We start from the raw sequence: 18,362 nt of genomic DNA, 5'->3' as shown, positions 1-18,362 counted from the left end.
GTTTATATCCCATTATTGCCCTCCTCTAATTTTAATGGAAATGCATATTAACAACGAGATTTTGTTGGCTCGGTTGAGATTAATGGTCTGAATTAAAAGCTTAGCCTCAAACTTGTCTGGAGTTATCAGGAGAACACTCGCAAGTCTTCTGTCAAATCGCATTGCCTTCCTTCAACTCAGAACTGCGTATTACTTTAATCCTTGTATGCCTCTGTGTCTGAATTTCAATCCAAACAACCTCAGAGACCCGAGCTGCACATTAACAGTTTCAAAGCCAGGTTAACTGAGTCTGAGGGTGTATCCAGTCGGTAAGCAAACTATTACATGATCCATATACAATTGTTGTCCTTCTGTTATTATCTCCTGGCAGTGCGCTCAACATACTTCAATTGTCTAAAGACAAAAAAAAAACTGATGCCTCGGAGGTAGTGGAATCCCCTGCCATGAGGTAATTGTAAAGTGTGTTTCCCTCATACATGTACATGGCTGTTCTATAAATCGATTACAACAGTCTTGTACTTAATGTATTTCGTCTCATGCTGTGAGTGTTCAACATGCACAGACACCAAAGGCGCAGACCGGAGGGACGCCATCTGACTGGCATTCTCCTCATTAGATGCGCCAAAGTCTCCCCTCTCAGCTGGAGCTTGCTTTTCTCTCCCCATGCCTTTAAACAGAGACGCCGGCAGTGATCATAGTCTGAGCCCCCTCCACACCGCCGTGATCTAAGAACAGGTGTTTGCATCTACAGACCCAAGCCAGACAGATGATGAAGGGTGTCAGCAACAGAGTGGCTTGATTCCAAAGGCATAATCGAACCGAAGCACCGATCGTGCAGTTGTTAAATTGATAGGGCTTTTGTTTTGTTTCGTTTTTACATATTAAGTCGTTACAGGGCAGATGTTTATGTGTCCCGGAAAATAGAGATGCTCCAGGGGTGTGTATGACAGACTGTTTCAAAACAAATCAGTTGCATTTATAGTTAAGTGCAAAATGGGGGCTTAGTAGCTAAGAGGAAGGGGGTGATTAGGAGAGACGGGAGGAGGGCTGATTGAAAAGGGCAGTTTTAAATTTGAATTGGAAGGGTGGCGAGGGAGGTCTGAAAACAAGAGGCAGATGTGAAAGAATGCATGGCTTCTCCAAGACAAAGCTTTTGGTTGTCCCTCTTGGCCTGTTAGAGGGCCACAGGAGAATAGAGGAATAGTTGGGCTTTTCTATTAAAAGAGGTCTGGGAGAGGTAAGGGGGGGTTAGGGGTGTCTGAGAAGAAAAGGACTTGAATGGGGGAGGGGATTCAAGTTACAATAAAAAAGATTGACAGCTTGCAAGTCTTGCTTGACCCTTGAATTAGCCCTTCAGCTTTCAACAAACCACAAGAAAGAGTTGGGATGTTAATTGTCAATGAACATCACAGGCATGCAAAACACAGGCCTGGACATTCACTGAAATGTAAATCACAGCCAACAGACCACCACATGTTGAATAGGAAGGTTGTTTCTATTGGTTCTTCCCAACAGCATGCTCAAACATGAATTCATACACACTGTAAGGAAGGACTAAACCACCCGGGGACTCAGAGCTAAGATGCACAAACACACAGGCACTGCTGCGGAAGGAAAGTACTAACACAACCTGTGAATAGATTGCGCTCCTGCTTTTCCATGGCTGAAGAGGTGCAAGTACAATTTGGAAAGATGAAATCGGAAAATTTGCACTCCAGAGGAAAGCGATTGGACTGTTGATCAGATGAGTCGGGAGCCCCCCTGAGCTCAATATGGGGCATGGAGGAATCAGGCGTTGACCCTTTCTGCTGAGGGAATGATTGAGAGCAGCCCAGGAGTGACATCCACGCAAACGCAGGGTGACTGCTGGTGCACCCCCCCCCCCCCCTCCGCCACCTCACTCACCCGAAACAACGGCCCTGACCAGAGATCACGCAAGGAGAACATCAGGTCAAACTTGCACGTAGTGCAACAAGACAGATCAGAGTTGGGTGTAGGGTGGGGGCGGTGGTTTGAAACAATAGGAGGCTGGAAGGTTGGACTCCATAATGGAATGAAAAAAAACAACAACAACAAAAAAACAAAGGAAAGTCAAAGACAAAAGAAGAGCTTTCAATTGACACATTTCCAAAGTAAGAGGATGAGTAAAGGCTCATACAAATCAGTAAGGTCGATACTTTTTTGATACCGCTTTAGCTAAAATAAATGGTAAATTTTACTGCTCTGCAAGCATCACTTTCATACACAAAAACAATTTCACGACAGCCTGTGACAGCAGCATGGTGCTCGTTGGGCTCATTGCTTTCATGTTTGCACCATTCATCATTTTTATGAGCCACTCAACTCATCGATGAGCTGTGCTCCCCACTGATCGGGACATATGGCTACGAAATAAAGCAATTATGAGCCATCGGTTGGAACAATACAACTTATTGGGTGTATGGAGATATCCTGACAATCAAACACCAAAAGCTGATCCAGTCCAGGTAGGGTTTAGTGGACATAATATCAGCAAAATATGAAAAGATATGTGCTATGATTCAGTCGTATTGCTCTCTGCCTCAATGTAAACAGGTGTATGACATCCGCAGTTTCATAATCACTTCAGCAATGCACTGAAAATCCTATTAGTTCTGTAAGATACCGATACCTGTCCGCCCATAGGGATTATTGCAAAATGATTCGACACGGCAACCGGGTTGTAATACAGGTTCCATAAATCTGAGTTGTAATTTTGATGTTTCACTGGCAACTGAAGTGGATTATCTAGAAAGGAATTTCAAAATGTCATTTCCACTTGCTGATAGCACAAAACTATTCTTTCAGCTCTGTTAAGATAAGAATGATTCTGCCAGGGCTATTAAACGGTGTCTTTGCCAAATGTTCCCAGTGCTTGGGAATTATTGGACTGGCATTCATACACAATGATAAATGGGTAGATCAGGAATAGGAATGGGAATTTAACGGTGATAGGAGCTGCCAATCAAATCCAATAAGTCCTTGACCAGGCCTGATTCACCTTGATTCAGAATGTAGGCAAAGCCTATACAGTGAACTCCACTAGCCACAAACCCAATCAAATACGTGTGCACGTAAATACTCTGCCAGATTGTTGATCAGCGAGTATATTAGGACATCATAAAAGTAACAATTTACAGTGGCACCCGCTTGGCCATGGCAAAATTTGTCAACTTGGGGGATGAGACCAACTGAACTCTGCTGTCTTGCTAGAGACTCGAAAGCAGGGGTGTCCAAAGCCGGTCCTCGAGGGCCGCTGTCCTGCGTGTTTTTTGCGTGTCTTTTGTCTTCCTACTCCAACACACCTGATTCAAACAGACCTGTTTTATTTTTATTTGCCTTCAAAGATGACATGTCTGTTCTTTGTGTTGGATTTTACCATATAAATTCCCCCCCAAAATGTGACTTATACTCCAGTGTGACTTATGTATGTTTTTGTGTTCTTTATTATGCATTTTATGGCTGGTGCTACTTATACTCAGGAGCGACTTATAGTCCGGAAAATATGGTATTGAGCGTCGGAATAACCACAGCCCCTCTCCTCCACAACGTACCGTGATAGGTAGTGAGAAAACCATGGCCCACTCCCTTTTGGGCACACGGGGGCTCAGTGCCTCAGCCTCACTGAAAATCTGTGTGATTATTTATGTCCATGTTTGTTTGCCAAAAAGGAAGCAAGCACTTTGGATATATAAAGCGTGGGGATAGTGTACAATAACAATGCCGCTGTGTTTACAGGGACGCGGACCTGTAGGCAGCTTATGTGACCCTCGAACCTTTGCTCTTTCAAAATGAGCAACTGTGTGGTTTCTATTCAGGGCCACGGCATCAAATATGCACGGTGATCATCAGGCAGTATTTAACAGGATGATTATTTTTTTAAATAGAGGACAGCGGCACAAAACATGGACATGGCAACTGGGATAATGATGCTGTTAAAGTGGTAATACGTTGTCAGTGCCATTGTTTAGGATAATGTTAACCACTGTAAAATCTTTCGAGTCTCTATTGGTAAATTCTTGATTCAGATACAGCATCCAATAAAACCTTCAGACATGCAAGTCATTTGTGTCGAAAATGTGCGTCACACTTTAAATTGCAACACAAGTGGAAAAAAAAGAACTTTACAAGGCATTCTACAGTAGCTTTAAGAAATAACAATTGCAGTTGTTCTGCTATTAATTTCAGCCGTCTTACTTCACAATCTTACAACATAAGGGAGTGAATAATGACAAGTGATGAAAAACAAAGAAGAAAGAAAACATGATCTGAGCTGAATTTGACCATTTTTATATATATATATATATTTTTTTTTAGGCACAAATTCTGCGGCTGCCTCATAACTATGTGGAGTATCCTGAAGTAAGTTACTGAACATCGAGTAGCTCCTAGTGCTTTAGTGCAACAGTGTGTGAATGAGATGCTACATTCCAATAATGGAAATATACCCCCCGTTAATCACTGTGTGACTGGGTTAATGAGTGCAAAAGCGATGCGCATACCTTGACAGTAGAAAAGCATTAAATATGTGAAGCTTGTTTCCTCTGTGACTATTGCATTTAACAATGACTCAATTGCACCTTTGCCCTGCATCCGCCTCATCATTTTGTCAAAGCATATCACCATATTTAAATGCTGCGTACAATTAAAGAAAAAAAATACTTTAACAAAAAAAAAAAAAGAAAAAAAGTTCACAGACTTGGAAAGCAGTAATCGCTGTGTGTCCCTCTTTTTTGAAAATGCAATTCTTTGAGCTTAAAGGCTTGGGCCATAATGTGAATGACCGTGACTTGGTGTCTAATTGATGCTTTTAACCTTCTGCAGCCCAGCTGAAGGACAAACGGCTAACATAATAGACGCCACATTACGTCACTTTGACAGAACAAAGCAAGATCTTACAAGGCACCATACAATTAGGGACAACCAAACAAATGATTTGGACTTTTGTGCACTTATTAATGAAATTGGATTTTTCATGGACTATGCAAACCTTGTAGGATTTTAAATGGAAAACAATGAACTTAATTCTTAAACTTAATTTCGCATAGATGAAAATTCAGCAAAGAGACAAACCGATCATTAGACCAATAATGTAAGTGAATAATTCTTTATACAGTGGCATGAATGTACAGATGCCAGCTTGATCTTGGCATGTCACGATCCCTGCCACACCACTGCTGAATCTATTTTCAATCCCAAAGACAACATGAATGCCTTCATTCCACAAGGGGAGCAGCACGTCAACCGAAAACGCAGTGTGACCCTGGGTCTCATCAGCAAGCACACGAATGACACACACACACACACACACACACACACACACACACACACACACACACACACACACACACACGCACACACACACACACACACACACACACACACACACACACACACACACACACATTCTAAAAGCTGGTTGTCGTATTTCCAGAATCCAATCACCTGTCAGCCCTAAATCACAGCACCCCGACAGGTAATGGAGCTTGTTAAGCTATATTCAGCTTTGTTTTTTTGCTACATGAGTATGTAGGGATGCATTGTGTTTTTACATTCAATCACAGCAAGTAGGCATAAAGAGCAAAGCTTTGAAAAAGTTCACAGTGCACCATTAGATTTCCTCCAGCAATTTCGTTGAAACAGCTCCATCGTCCCGCCCTCAGTTTTGGTGGGGCTGAGAATTCTTCTCAGTGTTCATTAGCATAGCATCAGGACAGAGAGGTGGATTGTGATGCAAACAAGCTCACCCCGCCAACCCTCTATTTTAATAACGGAGGTTCGAGTGAATCCGGCTCTGGTGTGCTCACTGTACAATGGATCAGGCAATTTTAGGACCTGGGAGCCATATTTAAATTCATGAGATGATGAAAGTGGAGTTGCTTCACTTTGCTTCGCGCAACACAGCTAAATGAGGACAACTGCAAAAACAAAAAAAAATATGTACACTGTCGCATGTTTAGTGCTTTCTTGAAAGGGGGAAGAATAGCTATCCCCTTTCCAACATTATTCAAGTATAATTGAAAGACATTTTGCATTCATGGCCTGTCTTATCATCCGCAGCTGGAAAGCAGATACAGCAATCACTACTGTTACACCTTGTGTGTGTTTAAAGTGTTTACTTTCTAGTGATAAGCAAAAAAGGGGAAGGACGCATCCCCCCCCCCCAACAGTGAATAGGATTCCAAAGACACAAGAAGAGAAGCTAAACGAGACTGCCAAGCTGCATGCGAGAAAACATTCACAATGGAAAATTATCTGCTCCTAATTTGAATGCCAAAGGGACCTTAATTCCCATAACAAACTCTGAAAGCGAGAACAATTTCAGGTTGCACTTTTTGAACCGCCCCTTGGGATTGCGTATGAAGTCGAGATGTGAATCAAGGTACAGTATCTGTGTAGGTGTTACACTGAAATGTAGTAGTTACAGATGGAAGTCGTTCCAAATTGTGGCAGCAGAGGACAACTCACCTGGACTACAAATGGAATGTGAAGAAAAAAATCACGCGTTCTACACTTCAGAATAGCATACAGCAATGGAAGATACTTTCACCAGCCGGCCAAATAATTAGGTACGCTAGCACCTCGCATAGCTAACCGAGGTCGCAAAGTACAGTTCTAATCTGAAAAATACGACTACTATACTGCAAACAACCATAATTAACACGTTATCAAGCTTAAAATTAATTCTCATTTTTTTGATGAATGGTATCTTGTAAAAGAAAATGACGATAACTGAGTAAAACATTGTCGTGTAGATATTTTCATATCCACTTTTTTCACAATTACAACAGGCACACTTATACTGGAACAGAAAATACTGATTGTTGATTGTGATGAAGAGGTATGGACTAATTTCTTTATCCATGTCGTGTACTTTATGTCCACTCCTCTTAGCGTCCGTGCAAAAAGACAAATGTTAGTGTAGTAACTCGTCATGAAAAGCCTCTCAACAACTCCCATATGTAGAACATGTTTTCCAGCTGCACAGCACAAACGGATTTAATGATGTCATTTAAAAGGAATGGCTCAAGATCTTTAAAGGCTCCGTCACTGCACTTTAAATGTACATACATTTTAGGAGGTTTTAAACAGTAACACATTGCGACTTCAAAGGAGTAGCCGGCTAATAAATATTCTCCGTCGCCGCCATCCATCTTTGTCTTACATGCCAAAAATATCCAGAGCATCAATTAGCACTTCAGTTTGGGGCTATCACTGCACGCTCTACTTGCATGCGCTTACCAAAGCTTCATTAGACACAGCTACATTTATGTTTTTTCTTTAAGTTTGAAGCATGGATGGAACAGGAGTCTTTTGTCAGGAATTGCAGAATATACTTTACTCCCTTTCCACTCCCTAAGTTACAGTATGTCTGCAACAACTGTACACTGGCTCTAATATTCACATAAAACTCTGGAGCCGCTTCAGGTGAGAAAATCAAAGCTTGCGTGCACTACAAGTGAGGAGGCGTTAGAATGTCTACTGTACTCTCCATCGGGTGTCTCATAGCAACATTTACATAGCATAAGGTCCTCTGCTTCAGCATAGGTGTACTGTATTTATTTTGCTAAACATCCTAAATATGAAAGCAACTCACCTCCGGTGTCAGGGTGATGTTATCAGGCAAAATAGGAGAAAACTTTTACATCCTGTGGGCAGGTCTCGGCCTCTACCGAAATGCAGCTCTTTTTCTATCCGCAGGCAGGACCTTTGTGTGATGGAAATGCCTACGAAAGCTGCATCCTCAGCTCACTTCACCACCTTCTACTGTAATCAGCTCAAACTGATGAACGATGCCACAAATGCCACGAGTTGTATTTTTTTTTCATGAAAATTTTTGAAAATCCATCAGTCTTTTGTTCGTTTGATTGACCTCATTATGGTCATTTTCCGTCAGCTGATATGGATCAGCTGTCATCACACTACTGAACCACTGATCAAGTTCAAAGTAAAAAAAGAAAAAAAAACTCACATGGAGTGCCGCATGATGGATAAGAAGTATAAACTAGACTGTAATCCTTGGTGGACATTGAGACCAGGGCAAACTACTAGCCCCATGAGACTGTACCTTGAATATTTTGCAGATTTTGTGATTGATTCCAGTGATGGGAACATCAGAAAGAAGGAACATGAGAAACTCGAGAAATACCAAGGGCTCAGAGAGGAGCTGGAGAGAGCCTGGAAGGTAAAGGTGACAGTCGTGCCTGTGGTGGTCGGAGCACTCGGGGCAGTGACCCCCAAACTAGATGAGTGGTTGCAACAGATCCCGGGAACAACATCGGACATCTCAGTCCAGAAATGTGCAGTGGTGGGAACAGCAAGGATACTGCGCAGAACCCTCAAGCTTCCTGGCCTCTGGTAGAGGACCCGAGCTGAATGAGGGACGGACACCACCCGAGGGGGGGTGAGACGAGGAATTTTATTCATACACATATATAAAGATACAGTACATTTTTTTTTCACAAGTATACACATATTTTCGCTAATTGTTGTCCTTGTTCCTCACTTCACTTCTAAGTTGTAAAACCACCATTCACCCCTAGATGGCAAACATGGCTTAGCTGTGCTTTTACTGGCTCTTATACGCTCCTATACTACAATGTGAGTAGGCATAATATTTTTTTTTCGAATTTGGAATGGCATGCAGGAAGGACACACATCGCACCTCAATAATCTTAACATTTTGAGTGAGTATATATTTTTTTGTGGGGGTTGTGGGGGGGCAACATAAAAGGAGTTGTTGCACCTCATGTTGGTTTGCTTTTCAACAGTTTCATGCCTTCCTTGAATGGTAATTTTCATGCATGAGAGCCCTTTGCGCTGAGGGGTAAAATAAATGAAAAGAATCACAGGATGTGGCTAATTTCATACATGCATTGAGAAATGTACTATGTATTATAACAGCATGTATTTTGTATTTTGTCGATATTTAAAATGGCACTTTTGTCATACAGCTAGGAAGTGCATGGTTCTAATTTGTCCTCTAGTAACATTTAAAAAAATCATGGCCCCCTTCATCATTTAAATTACCCATCCCTGATGAACTCTGTTCAGTGCTGAAATGACAAAGACCCCTGAACCTTCACACACAGCCAGAAAGCGAGGATAAAGTGACCATCCATCACATATAAGCAATAATAAAAACCTACCACTTAAATTGAGATTGAATGTTGCACTAAATGTCCGTACCTTTCATGTTACTTAATGTACTATGTTGAAAAAAGCTAGACACTTTTGCACATAACTACATATCGTAACTAAATATTGTCTGATTGCCTTTTGAAAGGTTGCATCAATCGATCTTCAGAGAGAGGTTCCTGAAAAACTCATTCTGGGTTTTATAGACACTTTTTTACAGCTGCATAAAAACAGTTTGTAGAAGTTTAAATTACCTTTATTTATTTTTTAATTTTTTTTTTTGCTGCATGTCAGAAGAAGAAGCTACAATTTTTATCGACGCACATCTAACAAGCTGCAAAGAAGAGAAATGTGAAGATAGAGCATTACACGATGGTAATTACACATCTCCTAGTGTCGTCATAGAAATAGTTTTCATAACATGAATAGAAACGTGTATGAGCCTTGAACAAATTAAAGGTGCTTTATTGCCGATGGAAGATTTTAACATTGGTGTATCTCCAAGTGAATTGGAATATGATTTTTTTTCCTTGTTTTGCAGAAAAAAAACTGGTCGGCTCTGCAGCATTCACACACACGCAGAATATTAAAAAGCAAGAAGTGTTAGAAACAAACGTGCCGCATGAATACAACACTGGCGGGGGGGGGGGGGGGGGGGGGGGGGGGGTTGAGCAGCATTAGTGGGCCAGCCTGCAGACATGTATGTTTCTTCAGCGCGTGCCAAAAAAGATCAGAGGTGTCAATATTCTCCTTTCCAATTTTCATGATTAATACATGTATCATTTGACATCTCCATCAACCCAATGCCGATACGGAGGTGGAGGGTTACTTATCACCAATGTTAAGGATGATTATTACTTGAGCACCCCCGCAGCGTAGGTGGAAGAGCTCAATCCAAAAAAACAGCAGCCCATGCCAGCAGGCCTGGCACAGCTGTACAAGCAAGGCTGAAACTGGGGGAGTCAGTCTCAACGCCCCCCCCATCCCTCCAAATACACACACACACACACACACATCAGCTTTCAATGAATCACTGCTTCTTACATGCATGCTGTCATTAGCCTGATTCTTCTCCACTTGGACAAAAGGTCGATACTTTTTGCCTCATAAACATGTTTCAGCTATTTTAACACATTTCTACTAGTGCAAAAAAAAAAGCAAATTGTAAAATGCCGCTCAATACGTAAATAATATAAATCAGAAAAATGAAAATTTAAGCTGCAAAATGAAACCCAATTTTTGAGTCACTGTCAAGACTGTGAGTATGACAAATGACACCAAACAGCTCACTGAGCAGGACAACCATAAAATGTCTACAGCTCAACCATGTTTTAATAAAAATAACAGTAGAATTAAACGGAGCCGTTATTACGAAGAAACATAAAAAAAAATAATTTTTTAAAAACACCAAAAATGTAGTCACTAAAGTCAAATAATTACAATCATAGCTAATAGACCCTTTGTACTAAAATATTAGACGTGTGTGTGTGTGTGTGTGTGTGTGTGTGTGTGTGTGTGTGTGTGTGTGTGTGTGTGTGTGTGTGTGTGTGTGTGTGTGTGTGTGTGTGTGTGTGTGTGTGTGCGCGCGCTTAAGGAGCTCATGGATTCTACATTCACGGTAACATGGAGGGACAACTAGGCTTTAATATGACTCTCCAGACAGATCAGTTTATATTAAGCCAGCTCTCGTGACCCCCATTTTGTTTTATGCGCAGAGATTTTGCACTTCAGCAGAACTACATCTAAGTCCCTGGGGGGGTAGGGACAACAATTTCAATTCTATTTTTCTACTTCACATTTTTCTCTCTCCTTTGTTTTCAAGAGCCTTCTCCTCAAGAAAGACATGTCTAGTTGAGTCGAGATGAGGCCGAGGGCTTTTGGTTGGTCACGGCCGAGTCGACCGAAGCGGCGGTGGCTGCTCGGCGGGCGACACAGAGCGAGGGGACAGAGCAGCAGGTGCAGCTGTGACAGTCGCTATGTTGCCGCCCGGCCCACACTGTAGTCAAGAGGAGGTTCACAGATGTAGCCACTCAGCGCGCGCCTTTATTGGCTGCCTCAAACAATGCATCTCTGTCAGGAACAACTCCTCCTCAGGCCATTTTGCACTGTGTTGGTAATACAGCAGCGAGTGGAAACTTCATTGTGAAACATACACACACGCACGTTGTGTACCGCTTGCAGCAATGCTATCAAAAGCGCTCGCGTCAAGACAAACAACAGAACGCACTCCAACCTGAAGCATCCCCATACAACACAGAGGTCTGACATGTATTTGTACCTGCCGATTTGCTCATCTCACATATAGGACTTTAAAATGCACTTTGGGTACAGCAGCACAAGATAGGAAAGTATGAACTACAGATTCAAGATACAATAATCAAGATGATGCCCAATCATGACCTAAAAACGGATCACCATTATGAATATAAAAGGTAGAATCTTATGAAAGTGGTTAAGTGGCAGCTGGTGGGTCTAGTTAATAAAGTGGCATAATTTTAATCACCAAGTATATTTTATTCTTTCTTCTTTCACAAGCCTGTCAAAAAAAACACATTTCTGATCCATCATCATAGCTTTTTACAATTAGAGCAACCAGCACCGCACCTGCTGAGACTGCTCCACAAACCCCCCCAAAAAAAAAAACTTGATGTCAATCATGCACAACATTCTAACCGTAGCCATCAAATTAAATGTACTGTCTTTGATTTCTTTTTAGAAAGAAAATTCCAAGCAGACCCTCAAAGTAGCTCAGAGAAGAACATATCAGATATAATACGACGATAGTTTTACGGTGTCTGCTTTCTCAATTACTGGAAAGAAGCTCAACGAGGGCGGTTAATTCAGATGCAGAGACTTTATCTGTGCCCAGAGTGAAAGGGGAAGAGCGGGGAGTAGAGGGGGACCCACGGCGGGCCAAACTTATGAGCGTGTGAGGGAAACATAAACCATTTTTTTTCTTTTTGTGGCCCACACATGGTGCGCAGTGTGAAGATAAAAGCAGCAGGTTCCATGATTCACTGCAGGAAATTAATCGACTAATACTGTTCTCTCTCTCTCTCTGTTTCAATGCCCAAAAACCCACATAAGAAGCTCATTAGAGGTGATGATGGACGTTTATGTTCATTCTCAAAATGTACACAGATTCTTTTTTTTTTTCTTTTTGGTGAGTGAGCAGCCTCCAGCTCCATCTTTTCTCACGTACAACCCCCCGCCCCCCCCAAAAAAGCGCCTCCTGTCAGCATGAGCAATCATTATCACATAATTTCATTGTTTTTCCACCCCTCCACTGCCTTTGATGTCTCTGGCACAGTAGCAATTGAACAGATAATTATTTTGTTGATTAGCTTAGTTTTTTTAGCAACTTAGCAGGCTTGTGATATTGTGATATTCCTCTGAAAGTCCCAGGCCAGACGCTCCACTCCATCTGACTTGGCAACTAAGCTACGGTGCGAGAACAAAGCCCCAAACACAGCCAAGCACACGCTGCACGACACAGTAACAACTTAGCAGACTTAATCCACTAAACAGGAACATATAAAATGAAATGCCCCATTGTGAATTATCCCCCCAAAAATGTAAAATTTGCAAAAAGCTAAAGTGTACAAAAAAAAATGTTAAATGGTATGGTAAAGTTTGCTTACTAAAATGTTTTAATGTATCATAAAATTGATTTTATGACTGTTATGAAAGGATATGATTCATGTAATGTAACAGTCCTGTGTTGCTGATTTGATTTGATTTTTACTTTTTTTTTTTTTTCGGGATCAAAGACAAATCAAACAAACCTAACTTCTGACTCAGGTTTTAGATGAATTGGAAACATTTTCCTGAAAGGTAATACTTTTAGAAAAAGTGCATACAAAAACAAATCAAAATATTTGAAGGGCATTCATTGAAATATTTGATTATTAAAAAGTTCAAACCGAAAGTAGATGACCAGAGTACATGTTCATTTTGTTCTGCTGCACAGTGATGTGTGCAATCATATTTTTGAACGCATTTAAGTTGCCAAAACTGGTTCCCGCTTAAATTAGCGCAACGGGACCAGGATGAATAGACTAAATAACAGCCGCAGCTCCTTCTTTTATCCCTTTTAAATGCAAAGAGGCACCAAGTCGTACTTCTCTCACTTGCAACGAGTTACAATTGTCAAGGACGGATATATTGCTCTGCCATGTTTACCCATACTCCCTGAATAACAGCCCGTGTCCTGTCGGCGCAGGGGCTTTTAAGTGCCTCGCTCTCTTATAATCCAGCCGAGACATGACTCCCTTCCCCTGGCAGACGTGTGCAGATCCTCCCGTTTCTCCCAAAGCACGCCCTGCTATGGCGGAGTTGCAATAAATGCTGTTTGCTCAAAGCCTCCCATCTCCTCTGACATGCACAAATTGAATATTTTCTCCAAATAGTGTTGCAGCTGTGCACAGATAAGCACACGTCTTGTTCACATATACGCCCCCATAAAATGAGACTGTGGGTTTGTATTTATGTCTTCATTCTTTCTTCTTATGAAACCGGTAACAAAGAGGTAAGTGTGAAGATTAATTGCACATTTCCATCAATGCAATATTTCTTTGTAATATTTCCACTATCCAAAAGTGACATTGCTCTGACTGCAAATTATTTCAGGTTGAAAAAAAAAAATGTCATTTTTTTTCCACTCTCTTTATCTTTCATTCATTTGTTGGCCTATTTTCTCCTCCTGCCCACATGCTGGGTGTGACCAATACTCAGTTTTAAATCATGCGCAGCCTTGTGAAAGCCAAGCATGTGCGCAACATGTCGTAAAATACAGTATATGACTTACAACCACAAAGTGGGTCCGGTCGTGTGTGCACTTTGCACAAAACATTACACAAAAGACAGCTAGAGAGCCGACTAACGGGAACACAGAGTGAGGACGGCAGCCATGTTGCTTCTCGTCATCGTAGTTGAAATAGTGCCGTTGCAACCTAGCCTTTCGTTCGTGTCACGTACCTCTATGAAATTATTTCGGCAAGCGGGAAATTTCGTCAGCCGAATCCCACGAATCAAACCCCAAGCCCCTCCACCCTCGTTAGCCTGCAAGGACTTTTTGGGAAGTGGAAACAAATGTTTGGTGGTGGTGGAGGTGCTGGTGCGCACAGTAGCGCCCAGTGTTTTACTGATTAGCAATCGTAAAATAAAACAACTCACATGAATGGGAAGTACTTGGCGTGGAAAAAGCGCGCACCTTCCATCCATGCCTTTCTTTACAGCCTTGTTTATTCCTTTTAATGGCGGGCAGTTATCCGCCCAGCATGACTCCATGCAGAAAAAAACCCCACAAACCCACAATTTATATGCCAAAATTGGCAACGGAGTGTAAATCAAAATGAGTCGACTCCATATCCGATCTAGCCTAAACTCCACTCGCGCATGGAAGAAGAACACTAGAATCTTGACACGACATTGCTTGAGAGGAGAGGCAAAAGAAGAGCGAGCATATTTGGACGGTCATCAGTGAGGATTTTAAAGCTCTGCCTAGAATGTGATGCTTGTGGCAGAGCAACCCTTAAGTCACTGGGAAGGTATTCTCATTGGCACAATGACACAACGAGAGCAAGCGAATGTCACCACTCGTCTAAGCTATTCAATATTAAATCAATAACAAATTACTTTAATAAAGCCCAAGTGCGAGTGCTTGACTCATTGTTATCATCTAAGGATCCAAACAATGGTCTCTTTAGTGTGCGATTCATCAGACGAAGCCAATCTCGGTTGCCGTCTATTGTGCAAGAAAACAAGTGTGGGATGGGCAAGGGTGCATCAAGCAACAGCCCATAATGTCACAAATTTTGATGAGCTCTCACCCACTCCCTCCTCTTTCACGCTTACTGGCTGGAGTGTGGGGAAAAAAAAAAGTTGAGAAAATGGATGAGAGACACTTGTGACTGACTTCAAACCCTTTGGAGAAGCGAGCTGGCCCGCATCGATCCATTCCTGGACATAAAATTGGTCAAAAGAGGAGAAAAGGGTCCTACGGATCCCGACCCAATTCCATTCTAAGATTGGAACAATGTACTCACACTTATGTCACAAGCGATGGACAAAGCAAAGAAAATATTTTGAAAATGCTACTAAAATGAAAAAACAAAGACTCCTTTTCAAATTCTTTTCATTAATCGACCCACATTTTTCACCTAAATTTACTTGCGGTGAGTCAATTTAATTTTACAAAAGCTTTGCACACACAGCACAACACAAAGGGTTGAGTCCAAGCAACGTTCCAGCCAATACTTGATACAGAATTCGGAAAACAGCACTCAATACCCATGTGTTTATTCCAAGTGCATGGAATTTGCACAAAGTGCACGACTTTAAGACCTGGGAATAACCTCAACGGATTAGATCAATTCATACATATAAACAATTTGCCAACGTATCCTTTATGATTTACTTTTAAACCATGCGTTCTTGCTTATACTTCAAACTGTGTTGTTTCATTCATATGACTGAGTCTTCTAAAATGATCCACATGTACCAAAATGCGCATCATTCTTTTCATTGTGAGAAACGACTTAAATCGCAATCACGGACCTGAATGCACTCGGGAAACCCTTTTTTCAAACTGCCCAATTTAAACCTGAGACGATGTCAAATGCGAGGCTAAATTTGACCAATAATCCCGTGATGGATGACCGAGGAGTGCTGCTGTGCTTCGGGGTCTGCCATGCATCACCGGCCAGGCCGCCGCGTGCTGCTCGCCCAGCTCGTGATCACTTGCCTTAACATCCTTGATAATAAATTTGCCCCCCAAAAAAGAAAATCACCCGATTTTGCAGCATTTCTGCGCAGACATAAACAACCACAATTATTTCTCCCTTTGCCTCATTCGGCTGACATTCACCAGCCAATTAATTGCACCACTTTTTTACAGAAGTGATTATTATATTTCAAGAATATTTTCAGTACTTTTCCCTCCCATGTCTTTGAACAAATAGCCCTTGTCCAATTAAAAAAGATTAGCCATTGAATGTGCTCAAAATAACTTCTCAGTTCACAGTTCCGCGAGAAATCCCCCACTGAATGTAACACGAGCATCAACGGATTTGTAAAAAAAAAAAGGGGGGGGAAATGAATCACGGAACTGAACTAATAAAATGAAATTAATGTTTTAGCTTCTTCCATCTCTGAAATGCGAAGCAGGCTCAACGCGGCCGCACATCTGTTGCACGGGGATTTTTACCCCCAGTATTTTGGAGTTATCGGCTCGCAATCTGCGTGTGACCGTGACTTTTTAAGCTGCTAAAATAGAATTTGCCTTGCAAAAAGCTTCTTTTAATTGAGTGCCGAACACGCGATGGGGTGTGCTTGCAAAAGTAGGGAAAGTTGCCGCACATTCAACTTAAAGCCATCTTCCTTCGTTTAAAGTGCAACAAAACTTACCTTGCAGCGAAGCCAGGCGAAATATAGTCAGAATTGAAAAATATGAGTAAGAGGGGGCGAAAAATGAGTCAGATAGTGTCTGATGAGGGGGGCTCCTGTCAGGGTTTGCGGGTGTGAAGCATGCCCTTTTGCGGGGGACTCGGGCTGGTTCTCAGTCGGCGACAGGTTCTCCTCTCATCCCGGCCGTGCCTCTCTTCCAGGGGCACACTTCCATAGCCAAAAGCCACTCTGCCCGATCTCGTCAACACCACTGGCGGGACCGAGCCGACACCATCTAGTCTGTTCTCCTCTTGTGCACCAAAACGACAAAAAAAAGTGTCGGCGAACGCTCGGTGGCTCTATCCACGGCTTGCGCTGAGAGCGAGAAGTTTTGAAGCCGAAATAGAGCCCGCTCTCGGGGTAAAGAAGGAACGGACAAGGAGCACTCTTGCAGTAATCACAGCCAGCCAGTACTTCGGCCGGGAGCAGACTGTCGTGTGCGGGCAGCCACTGAGGGCAGGGGCGGCCCAAAAGCGCGGAGTGGATAATGTCGGATCGGGCTGTGCGGCGACAGCAGGACTTGGAGCAAGGGGGTTATTAGCGTGCCATCTTTTTTTTTCTCTCTGTCGTCTGAGGAAATTCAAATCAAATCATTGAGAGGATGTTATCAATACATCATTTATTGGCTCTTTTTCTGCTTTGAGATGTAATCCTTTGCTTTAGTGCAAACAGTGATGTGCTACAGTGGGCAGTCCTGTCGAGTGAACCAATGAAAACGAGGATTTAGTCTCTGCTGTTATCTTACATTGGGGTGTGGGGGGGAGAGAATCACAGCAATAAAACAATAAAACACCTCCACATGACACAGTAGTCAAGTTAAACCGTGGTTCAGCATTTTTTTTCCAAACACCTTCACTCAAGAACCACAAAATGAGGCAAACCAGCTCTAACTGAAAAATCATATATATATATATATATATATATATGATCATACGACACACACAGTATCGGGGGGGGGGGGGGGGGGGCATTACCTCTGTACTAACGGAAGGCATGTTGGTTCACCATTTTACACCCATTTTGCTGACGATTGACAAATGGAAAAGATGGACCAAAGACTGACTGAAGTGGGTTTTCATCGACGGACCACTCAGTCCGTCACTGACGTATGCCCCTTTTTTGCTGATGACTGATAGAAACACGCCCCGCCTGTGATTGTTCAAGGAGGTTTCTGAGAAAGGACTGCATTGACCATGACCATGTACAGTATGTGTGAGGGTGAGTGCTTCTGTTTTCAATAGGATCTCTGCGTAGACTGTAATTCCCAGCTGTGATTAGCTTCAGGCCCTATCCCACTGAGCGGCGAACGATTGCAAGTGTATTTTTCAGGCAGCCAATGTTGCATTCATGTCAGAGTTCGTCAGGGTTCGTTCAAGGTTGCAAATGTTCACCAGACACTCAGCTGTACTTTTCACAAAGAAAATAACTTTTTTTTTAATATGTTCAAAATTCCCTCGAAACAAGAATAAACAGAACATTTGCGACCACGAACGAACCTGGATGAACTCTGACGCGGAACCTTATTTTTCTACCTTTGCCAATAGTCACAATTGTTCGCCCCTGAGTGGGAAAAGGGCTTAAGTAGGTGGAACCAGATGCAGTCACTTCACTTTGCTATGACTACAAAAATCTACAATCTTTATAGTAGTGTATTGTTCGACTGGTTAGCACGTCCACCTCACAGTGCAGAGGTTCAGGGTTCAATTCCGGCTCCTGCCTTCCTGTGTGGAGTTTGCATGTTCTCCCCGTGCCTGCGTGGG

General features: G+C 42.3%; 1 protein-coding gene across 1 annotated transcript in view; it reads right to left on the bottom strand.

The window, feature by feature from the left end:
- The window catches only part of adgrl2a (adhesion G protein-coupled receptor L2a), a 106,161-nt gene extending 89,072 nt beyond the window's left edge, over nt 1-17,089 (bottom strand). Inside the window, exon 1 of the mRNA XM_086115028.1 lies at nt 16,564-17,089. The gene's annotated coding sequence lies outside the window, so the exon portion shown is untranslated. The remainder of the gene's footprint in view (nt 1-16,563) is intronic.
- Nucleotides 17,090-18,362: the final 1,273 nt, after the last annotated feature.

This window comes from Hippocampus guttulatus, chromosome 7 (genome assembly GCF_054856545.1).
Source record: "Hippocampus guttulatus isolate MCC_2025c chromosome 7, RoL_Hgut_1.0, whole genome shotgun sequence".
NCBI lineage: Eukaryota > Metazoa > Chordata > Actinopteri > Syngnathiformes > Syngnathidae > Hippocampus > Hippocampus guttulatus.
Note: the sequence above shows the minus strand (reverse complement) of the source record. Positions and strands in the feature narration are given on the sequence as shown.